The 8,993-nt window shown below is 45.2% G+C and overlaps 1 pseudogene; it reads right to left on the bottom strand.

Annotated features, from left to right (window-relative positions):
- Positions 1-4,389: 4,389 nt before the first annotated feature.
- LOC109770715 (uncharacterized) lies at positions 4,390-8,621 on the bottom strand (annotated as a pseudogene).
- Positions 8,622-8,993: the final 372 nt, after the last annotated feature.

Here is an 8,993-nt window from a genome sequence, read left to right as displayed (position 1 = left end):
GCCAAATGTTCATAACGTTTGCATATACTCCTGCAATAGGTCTGTCACCTAGCGGTGCATCAAGGACATAATTCTTCTGTGCAGCAATGAGGATAATCCTCAGATCACGGACCTAGTCCGCATCATTGCTACTATCATCTTTCAATTTTCTCTAGGAACATATCAAAAATAAACGGGGAGCTACATCGCGAGCTATTGATCTACAACATAATTTGCAATACTATCAAGACTAAGTTCATGATAAATTAAAGTTCAATTAATCATATTACTTAAGAACTCCCACTTAGATAGACATCCCTCTAGTCATCTAAATGATCACATGATCCATATCAACTAAACCATGTCCGCTCATCACGTGAGATGGAGTAGTTTTCAATGGTGAACATCACTATGTTGATCATATCTACTATATGATTCACGTTCGACCTTTTGGTCTCAGTGTTCCGAGGCCATATCTGCATATGCTAGGCTCGTCAAGTTTAACCCGAGTATTGTGCATGTGCAAAACTGGCTTGCACCATGTGAACGTAGAGCTTATCACACCCGATCATCACGTGGTGTCTCAGCACGAAGAACTGTAGCAACGGTGCATACTCAGGGAGAACACTTATACCTTGAAATTTAGTAAGGGGTCATCTTACAATGCTACCGCCGTACTAAGAAAAATAAGATGCATAAAAGATAAACATCACATGCAATCAAAATATGTGATATGATATGGCCATCATCATCTTGTGCTCATGATCTCCATCACCGAAGCATCGTCATGATCTCCACCGTCACCGGAGCGACACCTTGATCTCCATCGTAGCATCGTTGTCGTCTTGCCAACTATTGCTTCTACGACTATCGCTACCGCTTAGTGACAAAGTAAAACAATTACATGGCGATTGCATTGCATACAATAAAGCGACAACCATATGGCTCCTGCCAGTTGTCGATAACTCTGTTACAAAACATGATCATCTCATACAACAAATTATATCACATCATGTCTTGACCATATCACATCACAGCAAGCCCTGGAAAAACAAGTTAGACGTCCTCTACTTTGTTGTTGCAAGTTTTACGTGGCTACTACGGGCTTCTATCAAGCACCGTTCTTACCTACGCATCAAAACCACAACGATATTTTGTCAAGTGTGTTGTTTTAACCTTCAACAAGGACTGGACATAGTCAAACTTGATTCAACTAAAGTTGGAGAAACAGACACCCGCTAGCCACCTGTGTGTGAAGCACGTCGGTAGAACCAGTCTCATGAACGCGGTCATGTAATGTCGGTCCGGGCCGCTTCATCCAACAATACCGCCGAATCAAAGTAAGACGTTGCTGGTAAGCAGTATGACTATTATCGCCCACAACTCTTTGTGTTCTACTCGTGCATATAACATCTACGCATAGACCTAGCTCGGATACCACTGTTGGGGAACGTAGTAATTCAAAAAGAAATCCTACGATCAAGCAAGATCTATCTAGGAGAAGCATAGCAACGAGCGGGGAGAGTGTGTCCACGTACCCTCGTAGACCGAAAACGGAAGCGTTTAATAACGTGGTTGATGTAGTCGAACGTCTTCGCGATCCAACCGATCCAAGCACCGAACGTACGGCACCTCCGCGTTCAGCACACGTTCAGCTCGATGACGTCCCTCGTACTCTTGATCCAGTTGAGGCCGAGGGAGAGTTCCGCGATGGTGATGATGAAGTTATCGGTGCAGGGCTTTGCCTAAGCACTACGATGATATGACCGAGGTGTGTAACTATGGGGGGGCACCGCACACGGCTAAGAGAAGGCTTGGTGTGCCTTTGGGGTGCCCCGCTCCCACGTATATAAAGGAGGGGGAGGAGGAGGCCGGCCAAGGGGGGTGCGCGTCATAGGGGGGAGTCCTACTTGGACTCCCTGTCCAAGTAGGATTCGCCCCCCCCCCCTCCCCCTTCCTGTTCCAACTTGGAGAAGGGGGAAGGAGGAAGAGGGCAGAAGGAAAGAGGAGGGTGCCGCCCCCTCCTAGTCCAATTCGGACCAGCCCATGGGGGGGCGCGCGGTCTCCCCTTGTGGCCCTTCTCTCCTTTCCACTAAAGCCCATTAAGGCCCAATACTTCCCCGGGGAGTTCCGATAACCTCCCGGTACTCCGAAACTTATCTGATACTTCCCGAAACCATTCTGGTGACCATATATAACCTTCCAATATATGAATCTTTACCTCTCGACCATTTCGCGACTCCTCGTCATGTCCGTGATCTCATCCGGGACTCCGAACAAATTTCGGTCATCAAATCACATGACTCATAACACAAATCGTCATCGAACGTTAAGCATGCGGACCCTACGGGTTCGAGAACTATGTAGACATGACCGAGACACATCTCCGGTAAATAACCAATAGCGGAACATGGATGCTCATATTGGCACCTACATATTCTACGAAGATCTTTATCGGTCAAACCGCATAACGACATATGTTGTTGCTTTTGTCATCGGTATGTTACTTGCCCGAGATACGATCGTCGGTATCATCATACCTAGTTCAATCTCATTACCAGCAAGTCTCTATACTCATTCCGTAATGCATCATCCCGTAACTAACTCATTAGTCACCTTGCTTGCAAGGCTTATAGTGATGAGCATTACCTAGAGGGCCCAGAGATACCTCTCCGATACACGGAGTGACAAATCCTAATCTTGATCTATGCCAACCCAACAAACACCTTCGGAGACACCTGTAGAGCATCTTTATAATCACCCATTTATGTTGTGACGTTTGATAGCACACAAAGTGTTCCTCCGGTATTCGGGAGTTGCATAATCTCATAGTCTGAGGAACATGTATAAGTCATGAAGAAAGCAGTAGAAATGAAACTGTAACGATCATAATGCTAAGCTAACGAATGGTCTTGTCCATCACATCATTCTCCTAATGATGTGATCCCATTCATCAAATGACAACACATGTCTATGGTTAGGAAACATAACCATCTTTGATAAACGAGCTAGTCAAGTAGAGGCATACTAGGGACACTTATGCTTTGTCTATGTATTCACACATGTACTAAGTTTCCGGTTAATACAATTCTAGCATGAATAATAAACATTTATCATGAAATAAGGAAATAAATAATAACTTTATTATTGCCTCTAGGGCATATTTCCTTCAATTCTCTGGATGCATATTCTCTCAGCATTTTGCCGAGACGTGTATTTGAAGAACAGCGGGGAGGTGCTACCGAAATTTTTTCTCGGAATGGGGTAGAGCATGGACAGCGTACTCAATCTACACATTCTCGGGTGGGGTTAGGACCCATCTTTACCTATTAGACATGTAGGTGGATCAAATGTTGTTTCTCGTCAACCCTGTAAAAAATAAAATATTGATGTGAGTAATTTAAATGAATCCTTAATTTTGTTGTGTGGCTTCCAATAAAGCAGAGATGGCAGATAATCAGTGGATGTATAGTGGGTTTTTCTGTCGGAATCAAGTAACAGTAGAGTGGGTCGAGAAAACTGATGTGTTTTTGCAAGAGATATTCCGTAGTCCAATGAGGATTGTGCCAGAATGCCCCTGTGCCAAATGTAAGAGATGTATGCGCAGAGATAAGAGTGGGATGACTAAGCACCTTCGCACGCATGGATTTATGCCAAACTTTAATATGCCGATGAACTTTGTCCAGCGGAACCGTGGTAGAGAGGAGGTGATACAACAACTCGTCGCTGGTTATGAGGACGATGGGGTTAGAGACATGCTACATGATGTCTTTGCTGCACAGCCGACACCTCCGTCACATCCAGCGAATGAACCGAAGGAGCCGGAGAAAACCGCAAAGGCCTTCCTGGATATGTTGGCCTCATCAAGGAAACCTCTTTATGAGAATAGGCTCAACCGAAATGTTGTGTGTGAGTCATCGCAAAGCACTTGATAAGACTAATAAAATGATGAGCATTAAGCATCAACATAATCTTCATGAAATGAGACACAAGGTGCACGACATGTCCTTCCCACACACACAACAAGTAAATGGGTTCATAAGCTCTCTAATAAGCAACTTAAAAACCAAAGCTTGTGACAACCCATGGTGAAGATAGAAAAAGCTTGGACGCCTAATATCACTCAAAATGGTCGTTTTATGCATGAGGTTTATCATCGTACGCTTTCTCAGAAGATCCAGGAGACTCCAGCAGTGCCGGTTCTATGGAAAACAATGCCTCTTTCAGGCATTATTATTGAAAATATGTTTTTTTCCTGTCCATCTAACTGAATGGAGCACCTGCCTTTTCTTCAAAAGAATCATGTATTATGATTTATAAAAAGCATCAGTATGTAGTACTTGGTTGTACTGTACTATAGTATATTTGCTCGTGTTTATGTCTAACAAACTGAATTTACATGTCCAGATGAGTGATAGAATCAGGACAGAACATATCAATGCTTCATGCGGAGCGTGTAGATTTACAAAAATTACTGCATACTGTACGTTAACCGTGAGCACAAAAGGCCCTGCGTACGCTGCGAGACACATGAGCTTTTGTTGAGAAAAAAAGAAAGACCTATCGGGAATTTCTCATTCTGGTTTCTCCTACCCAGTTACCCTAGCTTGTCAGGTATGGTCAATTATCCATACGGGTAACGTCATATTCAGCTACACGTAACGTCAGATCCAGCGTTTGACGGCAACGGCAAATCCTGCAAAACTGTGACAACGGTAGCACTGGAACAACTCTGGAAACTTTTCAGCTTCATGCATCCCCGTGATCATCCTTGATGGCCCCTTTGCCTCGCATCCTGGACCTGCTGCTGCCCTGACCGTGCTGCTTGGACCGTGTGGAATAGCTGGCTCGGCACGTCCAGCAGTAAATGTATTTATCATCATCCTGGATGCATATGGTCATTGGTTAGGTCATACACAGAGAGATAAACTGACGATGTTTAAATTGATCATCAGTGACCACCCTTGCGAAACGGACCAGAATGGACGCCACTTATGTCATAATCCAGATTCGAAAGACAGGTTTAGTTACCTTGAGTACTTCTTGACGGCATTTCGGACACTTCACTGTATCGCTTCCAGCTACCTGGCGCCTCTGAGCTCGCATGCCTCTTTCATTTTTCAGCACTTCCATTCGCCTCTGCCACACCGTTGTGTCATTGTCAACAGGCGCAAAGAGCTGACAGCCTTTGCTCCTACATTGAATGGATTTACGCTATAGTTTGTCAAATCACGCATGCATAAAGATAACTAAGCCCGTGATCCGGGATGGATTCCCTTGCTTTTAAAGAACCTAGTAACTTTGAATTTTGAACGGTCTACCTGAAATGATCATATCCAGTTATGGCCTTGCCACAGCGGAAGCACAGGAACTGACCACAGTTGCCGCACTATTTTGTTGCACCCTTCAGTTCTGCTGATGGGCACCTTGCATTTTGGACATAATATAGCATCTCTGTACAGCTTTTTTATACTGAGCATTTCTTTTACCATCTCCCACTCAGTCATCCTGCCTGACGCCTGCAAACATAAAATTGCAGACAACAGATGGAAAGTGTTTACTAACATGTCGACAGTTGATAAGTAACTCCGCAGCAAAGAGGTCCAAAGGTGTATGGCACTGTCCAAAGATCTTAATTGTATCATTGAAGGATTTAAACCACAAGACTTTTATTGAGCTACACTCTACCAAGATGCATATGAACTGCACAGTTAAATATGAATGCAAGTTTGGAACAAAATACCCTAGATTCTAAGTCTCCCTCCAATGCTGATATTTTACCTGTTTGCGCTGGAGTTTTTGTTCTGCAGTTATACACTGTTTCCCTGGATGGCGTGGGTCCTTGCAAAATGAGCAGAAGATAAAGGAACATTTTGGACACTGTGCATTGTTATCCTCATCTTCCAAGCAACCGATCGCACACTTGGGACAGTAAACCACATCTGACATCGAGTCCAATGCTTTCTCGAGAGCAAGCCTATCCCAACGTTCGAACTCTTCTTCCCTCAGAAGCCTCTTTAACAAATATGGTGGAATAGAAGCATTACATTTCGTCTCAGGGCAAACCAAATGAAACACAGTACCTTCCTTCACATGCATCCTGCATAAGGTCTCCATGCACTTCACACAAAATAAGTGCTGGCATGGAAGCCTGACGAAGTTTGAACCTGGTTGTTTCAGAATTGAAGTTAGTTTACTATAACTCTATAAGGAATGAATTTAATGAGACTAATTCAGTTTCTTACGAAACTTGACTTGAAGTAAATAACAGGTTCACTAGTTCTTGATCTCTACTACGAAGCATTAACATATCAGCCAGGTACTGGTTACCACAAGGGCACAGTTAAACAAGATTACAAAGTACAGTGTGGAATAATTGCCATAGAGTAAGTGTTATCCTTCAAAAGGAGGCCCAGGCCAATCGATTAAAATGCAATAACCTTTGGTATGGCTGCACAAACAATCAAAAAAAGAGAAGGCCTACCTTTGCTCTGGTTAAGGCATATCCTGCATGTATGGAGATTCTCCAGAAAAGCTTCATAGTGCTTCTTACTGCTGTAATTAAGCATTGAAGGGATCACAGACTCCAGCGAAAGACTTCTTGAGATTGCACGGTTATCTCCTTTGTGGGTTGGACAATCTGAACCTAATGTGATTTTACCATCAAACATGAGATGTGACAAAGAAGAGCTACGTATCCACTCAACCCACTGGTATACCACTTCCTGCCCTGGTAGCTCTGCCCAAATGGTGTCAAGCATCTCACAGAGTTGAGAAACATTATGCCCATCCATCCATTTAACAGTGACATTAAAATATGGGGGGTCTTTGCTTGGATAGGACTTTGGAAGCAAGCATGTCAGTATCAAAGGAGGCAGGTGCTCAAAGTTGCACGTGTAAGAGAATTCATCTGGTTCATCATCATGTTCTTCTGTACAATCATTAGGACATCCACCATCTTTTCGATTTGCACTAGCTGAAGACAGTTTAGCACACACTTCAGCGCCATCATGCAGATCATAATGTATGTAAATCTGTAATTAAAGAAGAAGAAAAGCCCATTAAACCCAAATTTTAACTACCTGCGAAGAAGAGGAAATATCACTGATGGCAATTTAAAAAACCACATATGGCCAGCACAAGAAACCTGGAAATAACGGAGCCCTCCTTTGCTTTCAAATTCAACCAGGTCATCCCCATATATCGCTTCCAATGCCATCAACTGCAGTAAATGATGAGACCAAGTGAGCAAACAAATGACCAATTATACGATAGTGCAAAGTAACAATGTTGGATGAGGCGGAGACACTCATAAATTCAGAATCAACACAGCCTAAACTCAATACAGGCGTAAACAAAGCTTCCTTCCCTTGTATGCAATTTATCAGGATTCAGAAGTAATTCAAAATCAATTTGCGGGACAGGAGTAACTCAAATTGAATAGTGCAAAGGACCAGCAATATGTTTCTTAATAGAATTTCATAGTTCTTTTTGCCGTCTCTGGCAAAACCCTCACCCAAATCCTGGTAGCTCCAAATAATAGAATTTCATACTCCCAACTCAGCAGGTCAGCACCATAGTCGTACGAACAGAGAAATCGCATTGCAGTTCCTCACACCACAGACCAATGCTACGAGATTAGCGAAGTTTCCCCAATTTGATTAGTTACCAGACCTCGTCCTCCTGTCTCTGCCGGTTGTCTCGTATCTCATCCTCGTCCCCCGCCTCCTCGGCGCGAAGGTGAAGTCCCGCCGCCGCGGCCTCCTCCAACCTCGATTCCGCCTCGCCCTCCGCCACCCACGGAAAGTCCAGGTCGAGCACGTCATCCTCGCCGCCGCCGCCGCCACACAACACCGGCCTCGCTTCGACGGGGCGCGACGAGGACGAGGAGAATGCCTCGGCCGAGAACCTATGGGCGGGAACGTCGCGGTGGGGTCCCAGCGCCCTCGACGAGGAGGATACGGCGGATGCCGCCGCCATGGCCGGAGCTCGATCGGAGTTGTCGTGGGTGCCGGAATCGTGGAGTGGGGTGGAGCTCGCTTCGCTTTTGCTCCTCCGGGGGTTGGGGGTTTGTTGTTGCAGGGGGAAGAAGAACTGCCAAATTTTATTTTATTTTTTTGACAAAACTGCGAAATATATTGCCTGTGCTGGAAAAAAACACAATTGACCTTGATGGACCTAAAGTCGGAATACAATTCTGTTGTCCATAAGGTTGGCCCGGTGGTTAGATGGATTAAATCATTCCGGCCCAGCAAAGAAATAAGATTAGCCCATTGTAGATGTTTTCTTTATATAACTGCAGTGTAGATTTTTCTCAACAACAAAAAAACTGCAGTGTAGATCTCACCAGCTGGGACCGAGATCACTTTGGATCTATGCGGACTGAGATTCGCCAATTAAACAATGCACTCCAGATTCTGCGCGCTGTCCCCGCTGTTGGAAACGTAGTAATTTTAAAAAAAATCATACGCACACGCAAGATCATGGTGATGCATAGCAACGAGAGGGAGAGTGTGTCCACGTACCCTCGTAGACCGAAAGCGGAAGCAGAAGCACAACGCGGTTGATTTAATCGTACGTCTTCACGATCCGACCGATCAAGTACCGAACGCACGGCACCTCCGAGTTCAGCACACGTTCAGCCCGATGACGTCCCTCGAACTCCGATCCAGCCGAGTGTTGAGGGAGAGTTTCGTCAGCACGACGGCGTGGTGACGATGATGATGTTCTACCGACGCAGGGCTTCGCCTAAGCACCGCTACAATATTATCGAGGTGGACTATGGTGGAGGGGGGCACCGCACACGGCTAAAAGATCAATGATCAATTGTTGTGTCTTTCGGGGGTGCCTCCCTCCCCGTATATAAAGGAGTCGAGGAGGGGGAGGGGGTCGGCCACCCTTGGCGCGCCCCATGAGGAGTCCTACTCCCACCGGGAGTAGGACTCCCCCCCTTCCATGTTGGAGTAGGGGAGGAGAGGGAAGGAGAGAGAGGGGGAAAGGAAAGGGGGGACGCC

Source organism: Aegilops tauschii, chromosome 2 (assembly GCF_002575655.3).
Source record: "Aegilops tauschii subsp. strangulata cultivar AL8/78 chromosome 2, Aet v6.0, whole genome shotgun sequence".
Lineage (NCBI taxonomy): Eukaryota > Viridiplantae > Streptophyta > Magnoliopsida > Poales > Poaceae > Aegilops > Aegilops tauschii.
This window is presented reverse-complemented; position numbering and strand designations above follow the sequence as displayed.